Here is a 14,009-nt window from a genome sequence, read left to right on the forward strand (position 1 = left end):
GCAGAGCGGCCGCGCCGGGTCCACTGCCGGGCCAGCGGGGCTTCGCGCCTCCGGAGTTTGCAGGGGCTGCCACGGAGCGCAGCCCCCCAGCAGGACTGTGCCACCTGCGTCCCGGTGAGTTGTCTGTAGTTTGTGAAGTTGGAGGGAGCTGTGGGGCAAAGGAGGCTCTTTTTTACGACCTCCGTGTCGTGGGAACCGGGAGGTGGCATCTCTGGTTAGCGGGGTTGCAGTTTGGGGGAGGAGTGCAGCGTGAGGAGGGGCACGGCGCCCGAGAAGAGGCTGGAGTCCAAACTGCCTGGCTCCAGCCCTGACTGTGCCAGCTGGAAATGTGCTGGGGGAGGACAGGTGATCTCAGGGCTTGTCGCCCGCTGCTCGGTACACTCGCTGAGCTCCGTGACTGGGTGCCTGCGTGAGTGCTGGGGTTAGTGGACCCAGGGTGTTGTCACCTCTGTGCCGAGTCCTCAGCCTGTGGACTCTTCCTGTGGTGCTCTTGGATGGCCAGTACCGCGATGCATCTTTAGGAAAGGAAGCTAAACCTTTCCTTCTCAGGCCTGCAGGCTTCCCGCGCATCCTACTCTACCTTCCCCTAGGCAGAAGTTGCCAGTGTTGTTAGCGGGGAGAAACCCCCAACTTATATGTCAACCCAGTGTTTTGTACTCGAAGGCATATAAAATGTAAAAAATGCTCACTGCATGCGATTTCACGTACTTTAAGAATGTGAGCAAGTCTCAGAAATAGAATTCAGACGATGGTACTTGGGTTTCATTCTGATGTCCTGCACCTCTTATGTAAGCCTCCCTCCTGGCTGGATAACTTTGTCTCTGCATTGGCTGCAGCTGTGGCCCTCCATTCCATTTGTTTAAAGTCCAGCTTGAATAGTATTTAATGAAAATGCTGACATGATATAGCGGCCTGTAGTCAGAAACAGAGTGCACTCTTCAGATTGGAGTGTCTCCGCCTAATAGGGAACAGGGGAGGAAGAGCCCAGTATATTTTTCAAGGCAGCTCCAGGAATTAGACACATAAATCATGTTTTAAAATAGCATGCATTGTACAGAAAGCATGCAGAGAACCCCTTTTTGAACACATCCCCTTTGTTTTAGAAAAAGTGGAAATTGTTCATCCCAGACAATTGTTGAGTCTGGAAGTTAAGTGTATTGATGGGCTTAATTATCTTAATAAACAAAGAGCAGATTTATAGGTAGCTGCAGTGGCCTCCTTTGAAGGATAGAAATCTTTAACCTTTCTTTCTTAGCTGTCCCCTAGAGATTCCTTTTAGGCAGAGCAATACATTATCTTCATTGATGTTTAATACTGGAGTTGATTTCATTTGTAACAGGAATACTTTGAAATACCATATAGCACTGCTGTCTGACTGATAGACAATGAATATTAAAAATAAGGGGAATGTTTGGAGTATTTGGCATAGAAGTCATTAGGTTAACAAAATATATCATAAATGGGGGATATATACATGAGTAAATACATGAATAAAAATTAGATTTGAAATAGCTGTGTTGAGCCCAAATTCAGGAGTGTAAGTTTATATTAAGATTTATTTAACTAATCTCTAGATAGAAATGAACTTTTGTTGTTAGCAAGGGAAACAAGATGGATACCTTATTTGAAATGTAATTCTACTGCCTTGCAAGTGCAAGGACCAGAGTTTGATCCCTGGTACCAAAAAATTAATTAATTAATTAAATAAAATGTAATTCTAAGAAAATACACAGTGGTATTGCAGAAATTGAAAACTTAGCACACTGCAGTTTGTGAGAGCAGCCATCCAGTGCTTATCTCCAGCAGAGATTCCTTAGCAGCATGGACTCTCAAACAGCTGGCCCCGTAAGCTCTATTCCTTTGTGGTGAGGAGAATATGGAGCCATCCTCCTGAGTCTGATACCATCTATTTGAATGTGGCGAAGTTACTTGATCTCTTTGCCTCTATATCTCCATCTGTAAAATGGGGTTAACAGTGGTGAGAATTAAATGAGTTCATAGATTTGAAGCTACTGAGCCAGTTGCTGACCTATTAAGCTCGATCTGGGTAATATTGTTGTCATGAAAGAAAATGCACCTTTCGGTACTGTAGCCATCAAATAACTTGTGGTGCAGGCCAACATATAGATGTTTATGGGCACATCTAGTGATACAGACACCAGCTGGTGTTTGACTCACTGTCTGCCTCAGCTCCTCACCAAAGGCCTTTGAGGTAGGTAGCTTCATCTCCACATCAGAGATGAGAAAACTGAAGATGGATGATATGAGATAGTAGAATTTGGAGCTGGCATATTAATCCAAGTCTACCTGTTTGAAACTATTTGACCCTGCTACCTCAGCTTGCAAATGGACTAGGCGTGTTGCTGTCCTTAGTTTATAGATGAGGAAATTTAAGCTTAGAGATTTAAATATACAAAATGCTTAAGCACCCAGACACATTTCTCCATGACTGGGAGCTACCATTAGCATGATTATTGTTAAATAGCTTGCCCTGGTTACATAACTCCTCACGTGTAGTAGGGGTGCTGGGAGGTAAAGTGGGAATCTTCTCTTGCCATTAGAAGTGGACTCTGTTGCTTTTTTCTTCCCTGTTCATTTATTCAGAGTCGAAAGAGAAAAGTTGGTATGATGTTGCAGTTCACCCTAGAGGTTGGTGCTCTTCACTTTGTCTTCTGTCCACATGTGAGGCCACAGCAATCCACATGGCCAAATAAACCACCATAAGCAGCAATAACCAATCTGCACACAGCACTATGAATTCAGTCCCTTCTGGAGATCTCTCCTTGGGCAGAGAGAGGACGCTTGCATTTTGCCTGATACTGTATTTTTAGAAATGGAAATGATTTCTCCTCCAAATAAATAAGCACACTTGCTTCCTTTGGTCCTTAGTACCAGTGTCATGGAAAGTGGTCTTAGGGGTTCTATGTGAGCAGGGCTTGATTAAAAGTCTCCATATCTACTTCACTCATTAGAATCCTGGGTTTGAGAGTGACTGCAAAACCATGATATTTTTGTGGCTTTCTTAAGTTCTCACCCAAATACTAGATAGAGCTCTGGCCCTTGGTAAATCCTTGGTTTTTAGATATTAAACGCTAATTGCTATGTAAAGCACATAGGCAATGGAACACTCACGGACTTTATTTTCATGAAACCTCCTAGCTAATATATCTACCACTGAAAGGTATTTCAGACAGTGTTCAAGACTGTCTTTTTTTTAATCAAAACTCCCCAGGAGCGAGCTTCAGTAGGCTGCTTCTGTGTGCCTGGGACTCCACACCACAGTTGCAGTGTGCCAACAAAAGCCCTTGCCATTAAGTGAGTCATCTCACATCTTTCTGAAACATGTCTTACTTCAATTTTAGCACTCCTTTTCAGAGAACAGATACTCTCCTTGGCTCAAGCCAATAGCTATATTTCAAATGTTCCTCTACTCTGGGTTTTTCGATAGTAAACGTCTCCACTGAGGGCTTCTGTGGCTTGAGCTAACCCCATGATTTACTATAAGCTAATACTTCAGAATTTACATATACTGTAGTTGTTCTATGTTCTGTCTGTTGTTCATGTAGCGGCTTACCTGTGTCCATGTTTAAACCTGCAAATAACTTTTTTTCTGGTATTTAACTTGCTTTTGCCACCAGAAGATACCTGAACAACAAATTCAAGCTAATTTTAATGTGGACGTAAGTAAATGAAGATCAGTTACTCTCCCCAGTCAGATCTATGACTGAATTTTCACTTTGTGCTCAAGGAGTTGGAAGCTGGTATTTCTAGGGCTCTTAACCTGGGGCGTTGTGAGAGAAGTGGGGGGGGGGCAGCTGTATACGTTTCTGTTATATAAGCAAAAAGTTCCTGTGCCATGTGGCAGAGACTGTGCCAAGGCTGGGTCATTACCAAATTCAAGGGCATAGGGTGGGTATGAAGGGAAGGCAGCACTGAGCATGATTTATCTGACCACATTTCTAGTCCTTACTGGTCATTCCTTCTGATAAGAGTTGGAATGAGTAGCTAACAGGGAGCACTCAGGGTGTACTTGCTGCCATGCCAAGAACATGATATACAGCGTTTCCCTTACTCTTCACAGTAACCCTGTGTGGTAGTTACCAGATTATCCTCTTTTGCAGAAGCAGAAACTGGGGCCTGGAAAGGCCAGGGCATTTGTTCCAGGTCACATTAGTAAGTTTTGTAATACAGTAGAGCCCCGAGCTTTCTGCAAGCCTGGTTCTTCTTACAGAATATTCTACTGCCTCCAGTTTTTGAGCACTCTCGATGGTTCGGCTATGTTGCCTAGGTGTACTATACTATACTTTCAAAACCTGTGACCTACAGCCAACAGCTGGAATTGAAATATCGTAAGAAATATCATCTTGATATTTTGTAGAGGAAGAGCTTAAACTTCCTTCGTATAAGAGCTGGAAAACAAAACCACATGTTCACATTGAAATAGGAAACATGAAGCCTGATGTGGAAAACAGCAGAGAGCCCTGTTAACTTTATCAGGGTTTGGGATCAGATACTTGCATCATTTTCATTAAAGAAAGAAGTGCAGAGACCTGAGATTTTTCTCAGGTTTTTTTATAATAGTCTGTTTTTTTAAAAAAAAAATCAGTAATAAATTGTCATAGGAATGCTACATTTCTACAACAATGTCATCTGTCATTTACACAGAGACTATGATATTAAAAGAAAGTTCACACATATGTCTAAACAGGTGAGGCTCAATCTTCCATGTCAGTGTCAGAGCCTTTTTGTCTCCCGATCCAGATGGAGAGCAAAATGGCATCATTTAAAGCCATCTTGTACATTTTCAAAACCCTTCCCCTGAACCCTGGCTCCATCTTTCTCCATTTCCCACTGGAACCAAACTTTGTTGTTCGGTAAGTTCTTCATGTCCCCTTAAGTTTGAATTATAAAATAAATATCAGTGTTCCAATATTTTAACATATTGTTGATATCTCCTCTGCTCCTATCCTTGATGTTATAGAATTGTACACTTTTCAAACCTGTGATTAAAAACTTACTTGAAATCAATCTTATACATGTAGACTTTATTATAGAGGGCAGAGAAATTTGCGTTAACTGGGAGCTTTTTACTTGAAACTCCATAAAGTCTGTGGAGCAGGCAAGTAAAAAGAGCTTTTTAATTGGTCATGGTAGCTTCTTATCTTCCTCTCCAAAGTCACAGTTTTTCAGTTAACCTCATGTGAGGTACTCTTTGCAAGCAATCAACTTCCCTTGATTTCTTCAGAGTGCCAAAAAGTGCCACTCAGTCAATATTATGGTCTTTTGCTATCTTTGGTTAGAGAGCCCAGGGCTGCAGATATGTTTTTATGTGAATTTATTCTCTGAGGGGAGAACAGCAGCCAGATTACTTCTCAGGCGTCTGGTGTCACTGTGTTTGTGATTCTATCCATTACTGTTAATGTTGCTTCCACCCACTTCGCTCTTCACCCAAATCATATCCATTGCTCCATCACTTCCATGGTCGTCAAAACTTTCAGAGTTCTTGGGAAACTTTGATATTGAGGCAATAAAGCCATAAAACACAACTATTTTATTTTTGAAACAGGGTCACATTAAGTTGCCCAGGCTGACCTCAAATTCTTGAGCTCAAGTCCCCCTCATCTCGCAGCCTCCTGAGCAGTTGAGTCTACATGCACACACCTGTGGACGTGGCAATACTTTTTTAATTAATAGATAGAAGTCAGTCACTAACAGCCATACACAAGATTACCACAGCCTCAACACCCAGCACCTGGGAATTGCAACCAGAGTGACCTTATTATTTCTTACCTGACACCTAGGAAGAGTTGTGAACCTCTAATTCACACATAATCATCACTAGCAGCTTGGCTGTATTTGAGTCAGACTTACTTGGGCAATATTTTTCTTGTATACATTCAGCAGATGAATATTGATAGGATTCTAGGCACTTTAGAGATGAGACCTCATACAAAAAAACAAAAAGTACCCTCTCTGTGTACCTTCAAGAATCTCTGTCTCATGAGAGAAGTGCTGCCAGCAGATGTGTCTAGTGAGGGATACACTGGGCTGTGTAGGTGCCTGACTTCAGGAGCATCACTTCCCCACAGGAAGGCATGGTGTGAGTGTGGAAGAAAAAGAAACATGCAAGGTGTGGTGGTACACACCTGTCATCCCAGCACTCAGGAGGCTGAGGCAGGAGGATCACCAGGAGTTCAAGGCCAGCCTGAACTACATAGCAAGACCTTGTCTCCAAAAAAAAGAAAAGAAAAAGAAACAGGGCATCATGAGGCTGAGGCTGGGAGAAATCTCCCTAAGCAGAGAGAACAGGGTAGTGTGTTTCTAGAGAAGCTGGTGGTTCGATGTGTTTAGGAGGCACTGATGTGGTGTTTGAGGTTGGAGGTAGAGAGCGGAGGCTGGAGCCACTTTAGGAAGGGTCTTGTCGCCTATATCAGCCTTGCAGATGATTTGCTCACTTTAGGTTGTTGTGTTTTTTGTTTGTTTGCTGTTGAATTGTAGCGCAGATTTGAAGTCCAGTGAAGGCAGTGGGGAGGCAGAGAGGCATGAAAGGGAGGGTGGCTTTAAAAATGACTCCCAGCTTTCGGCAATGGCAGAACAGGAGAGATCCAGCCCTGCCAAGGATGTTAGATTTCATCATCGTTAAGTGTATTTTCAGCTACTTCTGCCCACCTCACAGTCCCCCAATAAAGTGATTTACCCCCCCCCAAAAAAAAGAATGACTCCCAGGTGTCTGGCTTGGGTAAATGAATAGACAGAGGTGCACTAGTGATGACAGTGAATACAGACATACAGCATGGGGGAAGATGACAAGCTGTGAGGGGACCCTGGGGCTGCAGGTTCCTTTGACAGTTGTACAGCCTGCACTTCCGGATTTCAACATAGAGGCTGAGCTGCAGGTATAGGTGTTCATGTCTACTGTGTATTTGAAATCGATGTTGAGGTTGTGCTCTGCCTGGGAGAATGTGTGAAATTAAAAAAAAAAAAAGATGAGGCTACAATGATATGCCAAAGAAAAGAGATGGGATGGTAAGATTAAGTGAGAGAAGATTTTGACAAGTGCTGGAACCTGAAGGGGCAGAAGCCAGAGGCAAAGCAGAAGGAGGTGCTTGATGAATGGAATCGAAGTGACAAGAGAAATAGAGAGAAAATGCAGAGAGCAGGGAGGTAGGTCTGACTGTTGCCTTGCTTGTATCTCCACACATAGTAATGATGCCTGTTTCCCTGATAGCTTCAGTTTCTGCCAGTAATCTTTAAGAAGTACTATGTGGAAAGTGGGTGGTGAAATTCAGGGAAAGAAATAAAATGACAAAGCATGATTCTAGATCTCAAAATGCTTTTAGGTTAGACTTGTCATTTCTCATTTCTCTTCCATTCATTTTTGGCTCCTCCATTGACAGCAAGATGAGCACTTCGAACAGTGGGAAGAACATAAAAATGCCTTTTATGGTGCCTGAAGCGCTGGGCATGGAGTCTTTAGAGGATTTGGACCTTTGGATCAATCTTTTATAGTTGATTAATACATCTTTTGGTATACCAGATTATTTGACATATGCTGAATACAATTTCATAACTTTCTCTCGACTTATAAAAACCAGCTTTGTTGTGTTACAGTCATATTTAAGAATGATGTAAATAATTTTGATGTGTTTTAGCTGCTATCATGCATTTTGATCTTCAGATGTTTTGTCCTTTAGTTTTGACCTAAAGGTAGACTTACTTCCATACTATAGATGAGAAAACTGAAGCATACAGGTCAGATGACTGAGTGGAGGATAACATAGCTAGCAAAACTGTAGGATACAAACAAGATGTCTGGATTCAAACCATTCCATCAGTTTGATTAGTTATTAAGAGATTATTTTTACTAGTCTGCTGATAGCACCAACAGTAGAAACTCTGTTGTCCACAATATCTAAATTTAATGCTCTACAAGTTATTTATGCAAATATATGTAATGAAATTGGGATAAAATCTGGTTTTTTTCACAAAATTAACATTTTTTTCCATTTTCTGTTGCTGGTGCCGATTTTTTAAAAAAGCATCTGAGGGGCCCCATCCCACCCAGGCCTCCCCACCACTAGCAGATCGGTGAGGACAGGAGCCACACCAGAGCTTCCAGCAACCCTCCCCCACCCCTTCCCCCCACACCTCTGGCTACACCTGTTCCTCATCTGTACTGCAGAGGAGCAAGGGGTCTTAATCCCAAAGGGTAAACTTCCTATATTGATCAGTTTATTCATTATAAACATATTTTGGGCTAGTCTTCAGTTTTATTTTATTTCACACGGTTAAAGGTGATAGATGAATGACTACCATAAATTGTCATTTTCTAAGCCGTGTTTGATTCTGTTGTTGTTGCTGATTGTATCACTTGGGCTAGTCTTGTGATTGATCTAATCAGTTATCATTCCTGGTATAATGAAATTGAATTGCCCCAGAGTTATTAGAGACTCAAATCCTAAAGATTAGCGATATCTGGAAGACACCTCTGAGAAGTATTCATTCCTTAAAGGTTCTAAATATAGGCAACAAATATATCTATAATAAGTAATATCAACCCAGGAATTAAACCAAGTACTATACCAACAACAATAATAGAAATGGAAAGACATTTAAACAAGACACAGTCTTCCAGCTTAGCAAAGGCAAATTCTGTGGGAAATGAGATGGAAAAGTTTGATAATCAACCACCTGGACAACCTCACCTGATAGCACAGAAAGTTAAAAACAGGTGAATGAGGCTGTGGAAATATTCACAACAGAAATAATTTCCCAGATAAAAGACATGATCATAAACTCTAGAACAGAAACAGGCAAAAAAAAAAAAAAAATAGATGAGTTCAGGACCATAATGAATGCCACAAATGCTCAGCATAGGAAAGAAATAGAAGCCATGAAGGCTGAACATACAAAAGAAATGGAATCCATGAAACAGATTCAAACTGATATCCAGGAGATTAAAAGCTCTATTAAAAGTATACATAGCAGACTAACCCAATCTGAAGACAGAATATCAAATATAGAAGACAGGATGGCAATCAGTGACCATGAAAAGAGAGATCTCTTGAAAATAGTAAGGGACTATAAGAAATCAATCAAATCAATCAATCCTAAGTGGTACAAGGAAGAATAATATAAGATTAATAGGATCCAAGAGAAAGCACAAATGACATTTACAGAAAAAACTGTTCACAGAAGTAATTAGCAGAAAACTTCCCAAACAGAGCAAAAGAATTTGACATACAGATAAGTGAGGCATATAGGACTCATAACTATCATAACTATGATTAAAAAAACTACACCTAGACATGTAATAGTCAAGATCACAGAAACCCAACAGAAGTACAAAATTCTACAATCGGAGCAAACAAATTACATGCAAAGGAAAGCCCATTAGAATCACAACAGACTTTTCAGCACAAACCCTCAAGTCCAGGAAAGCCTGGAGTGAGGTATTTCAAACTTTAGAAGAAAACAACCTCCAACCTAGGCTGATGTATCCTGCAAAACTATCTTTCAAAACTGATGGAGAAATAAGATACTTTCACAACAAAGAACACCTGAGAAACTTCATGAATACCAAACCAGCACTCCACACAATTTTTAAAAATATCCTAGAAAAAGACAGTGAAGATCACAACTCCATGAGGCCCAACAGAGTAAATCCAATAGGCAAGAAGTTCAAGGGAGAGGGAGAAAAATAAAAAAGAACCAACAACAGGAAAAGTTGATTAAGTCAATACATATCAGTTATAACCATCAATGTCAGTGGCCTTATTTCACCAATCAAAAGAAACATACTGGCAGAATGGATAAAGAAGCAAAATCCAACAATATGCTGTAACAAATCCTCAGCACAGGAACTAGCACAAAGAATCAACAATTGGAATCTCATCTTTAAAAAAAAAAAAAAGTTTCTGCACTGCCAGAGAAATCACAAGCAGAGCTAAGAGACAATCCATAATGCGGGAAAAAAATTTTACCAGCTACTCCTCATACAGAGGTCTACTATCTAGAATATATAAAGAAAATTTAAAAATGAGACCCCCCAATGTAAAGACCTACTTCAAAAATGGGCATCAGAAATGAACAGACATTTCTCAGGAAAAAAAAGGTAAAAGCAGCAAACAAACATATGAAAAAATGTTCAACATCACTGGTCATTCGAGAGATACAGATGAAATCAGCACTGAGATTCCACCTCACCTCAGAAAGAATGGCTGCTATCAAGAAATCAACCAATAGCAACTTCTGGCAGGGTTGTGGGGAGATAGGAACCCTTCTTTATTGTTGGTGAGAGTACAGACTGGTGCAATCACTGTAGAATCAATATGGAGATACCTCAAACAACTAGATTGGAAGTCCCATTTGACCCAGCTATTTCTCTGCTGGGTATCTTCCCAAAAGAAAGAATCATACCACAGTGATATATGCTCACCCAAGCTTATAATGGCACAGTTTGTAATAGCTAAATTTGGAGACAGCCCAATTGCCCATCAACTGGAGACTGGATAAAGAAGATGTGGTTTTTGTTTTTTTGATTTTTAATAAAGTGGAGTACTACTCAGCCACAAAGAATGAGAAACTATAGACATTTATAGCTAAGTGGATAGACACGGAGGCCATACTCTTTAGTGAAATTAATAAGACACACATGTAAATACTGAATGGTTTCTATGGTGTGAAAAACTAAAAGTGTAAATAAGGATTAAAATGTATAAATGATATTGTGTAATAGGAAGAAAAGGTCTAAAAGAGTAGGGGAAGTTGGAGGGGTAGAGGAAAGGGAAAAAGGGAAAAGAAAAAATTTGTGAAAAGGAAAAACAAGGAAACAATGTCTTTGTAAACAAGGAAGCATGGAGGGGTTAAGGGAGGGCTGGGGAATGAGGAAAAATAAAAACCAAGATAAGTTTTGTAAAGGTACAAGATCTCAAAGATGAATGTAACTCTTATATACCTAAATTGTACCAATAAACTTAATAAAGATTAAAAAAATAAAAGCATCTGAGAATAAAATATGAGGATTCAATATTTTAAACTGTCAAATTATTCTAGGTTGTATTTGTGATATAGCGGAAATTTATTTTTCAGCAGTTGCAATGGCTATTATGTGAGAAATATGTGTGTGCATAGATATAAGATAAAAATCAGCCAAATTAAATTTGAACTATTGGTTTTCTTTTTATAATATTCTTGAATTCTCCAAATATTAAATGATGTAGCTTTCTTTGTCTTGTCAGAGTGACTATTATGTTACCCATTTTATGTCTTTCTCAGAAGTAGTGTAAAAATGATGCAGAATAAATCTAAAGAATTTAGTTTTACAAGTTGTATTTTGGCTCTTGATAGTCTAGAATTTTAATTTTCTCAATTCTGTTATTTAAAAAAGCAGAATTTTAGTTATTCATAGCAGTGTTAGAATCGTGAAATGTGCGTGGAATGCTGTGGTCATTGGAAAAGATTATTGTGCTGTATTTTTTAATTCACAAAAATCCAGGAACCTGGTAAGTGGCAATTTTCAGATGAAAGCAGTTTCTAGCAAGTAGCAAAATACTGGTGCCAATGCTTATCCCTAAATCTCAATTTCAAGCTTCATGGTGCCAATTCTACATTTTAGCTTCAGTAGGAAAAGCTCAATCCAAAGAGGCTTATGCATTTGTGACATTCAATGGATTGGTCTCTTGCTGTTAGTGCTGATTTTGTAAAATAATAATACATTTATAAATTTTTAAAGTTTTATAAAATGTATGGCAACCACCTTAGTTCTGATAATTATATTTTAAAATTTCCCTTGCTATTATAGTAGCTTTAGTATGGTGAAGTGGAGAAATCACAATACAGGCATATAAAAATTTAAATAACAATATAAAATACTGTAGTATTTTATGTGTGATTTTTATTTATAATGATATGTTAGGAAACTCGAAGTAAAATGAAGATTAATTTGGCCATTTCATGCCTCATGTGTTCCAATTTCATCCAAATGCAAATGTGATAATCCAAGACATAGAATTAGATTTCTGTTCAGGTGATTTGGCACTCCTGTATTTATTACTCCTTACCAAGCTGAACAATTAAGATGCTTTTCTTACTAATCTCTGCATAAGGGTATATTATTTTAATATTATGTACTAAGAGTTTTCATTTCCTAAATTTTCTTTACCTTGTTTCCTTACTCCTATTTAATTTTATTCAGACAATTTTATGTTCGTGTGTACTTGACATGATAGAACATGTCTAAATTAGTAATCAAATTTGAATATTGTAACTATGTATACAATCAGAGTTTGAATTGAACACTTTTGCATACTGTTAGTGTTCTTTCTTTCAGTAGATTTAGGAATTACATGCATTGTATTTCAGAGTCCTAAATGTGTTTATGTATGCCAGTAGGCACATAGAGAAAAATACAAACATTTCTGTGAATCTATTTTGAAAAGATATGCTTCCTATCCAAATATTAGGAATTGATACATAACTATGTACAGCAGCTTTCCTTATGTGTAAGAGATTGATAAAAATACAAAAATGATTGAAAACCAGAATGATGTCCCTTGAAATGCCTGAATTATTACCATCGAGGTTACATGGGACTCCTTTTGTTTACTAAATAAAAAAACGTGCTTTGAAGTAACTAAAATACTTATAAATGAATTCTCATAAATGCTTGTACATATTTTTATAGTGTTAATATTTTTCTTTGCTTTATTATATTGGCCACTTTGCCCGAAATGTACATCTTAAACTTGAAACTTAGCATAAAATTCTCAATTTCTCCAAAGCAGAATTACAGCCAGAAAGGTTGGAAACTTATTCAAAGGGTACAATATGGATAACAGCTGTCAGAGTTTGTGCTGGGGTGTTCGGTATGTACTGCTAAATACTTGTGGTCTGTAGTTGAGAAAAATAAAACTGATGGATTAAATTTGCTCTTAATTTAATGGTTTCTGCCTCTGCAGTTCTTCACCTTTCCAACTGCCTGAGTTATTCACTAATAGTAGCATGTCAAGACCTGAATTATTGTAGATTTTTTCTTTTAATAAATATTCAGTAGCATTTTCAAAATTGTTCTCCTAGGTGCAATTCACAAAAAAACAGCCAATGCTGGCAATGAGCATATTTTTTTCAAACTGTTTATTGCCACAGACCTCTGGGCATTTGAACTCTTCTCTCACATATTCTAACAAATCCCCATATCCTGAAAACTGTCAGCCTTGGACTAGAATAAGCTTTTTATGTCTCCACAGTTTCATGGAGAATAAAAAAGAATTTCTCTCCTCTTTTTCTATGCACAATATGCCAATGTTTGTGGCCAGAGAATCATTTGTTAGTCATACTCTGTTCTGCAGTCCACAAAACAGCTCTCCATGGTAAAGGATTTTCTTGTCCAAAATGTCTCTAGTGCTGAGGACTGTAGATGTATAGAACGTGAAGGAAGTCTATTTAATTTGCTTTATATTTTTTGTGCAAATGGAAATGTGATAGATAGTTCTGGTGAAGAAGTCATTATATTCAGTATAATTGCTTATTGAACACTTACTAGATTCTGAGAGTAAATACACTGAAGACTGTGACACAGTTCTTGCCCTCAGGAGTTAACACTCTCTTTGGAAGAACGATTGGTAAATAAAATACTACTGTTCTCTGTGATGTATGCTGTAATTATAGGAATGCATGACTTGTTGAAATAAAATAATTTATAGGGGAGTTTCATGTTCTCTATCTAGATGGGATATCAGTCATTTGTGAGTAAACTGTCTCATTTTTCTCTTCATAATCAAGAATAGACAGATTCCACTCACTGTCTTCCTTTCTTCCAATTTTAATTTTAACTGGAATTGCTTTGAAATGTCAAGAAAGGAGAATTATTGACATAAAAGTGTAAATCTAAGATACTTTTTTTTCCTCATTGAGTTTATTGGTACATTCTAGGTATACAGTACAGTTACATTCATTATTGGGATCTTGTACCTCTACATGACAGGTCTTGGTTCTCATTTTTCCCCCTT

General features: G+C 38.6%; 1 protein-coding gene across 4 annotated transcripts in view; it reads left to right on the forward strand.

Moving 5' to 3' along the window:
* Positions 1-6: 6 nt before the first annotated feature.
* The window catches only part of Pag1 (phosphoprotein membrane anchor with glycosphingolipid microdomains 1), a 125,725-nt gene continuing 111,722 nt past the window's right edge, over positions 7-14,009 (forward strand). For all 4 annotated transcript variants that reach the window (XM_033760424.1, XM_033760429.1, XM_033760428.1 and 1 more), the window contains exon 1: positions 7-114. The gene's annotated coding sequence lies outside the window, so the exon portion shown is untranslated. The remainder of the gene's footprint in view (positions 115-14,009) is intronic.

Source organism: Fukomys damarensis, unplaced genomic scaffold (genome assembly GCF_012274545.1).
Source record: "Fukomys damarensis isolate Sample0158 unplaced genomic scaffold, DMR_v1.0_HiC HiC_scaffold_5, whole genome shotgun sequence".
Taxonomy (NCBI): Eukaryota; Metazoa; Chordata; class Mammalia; order Rodentia; family Bathyergidae; genus Fukomys; species Fukomys damarensis.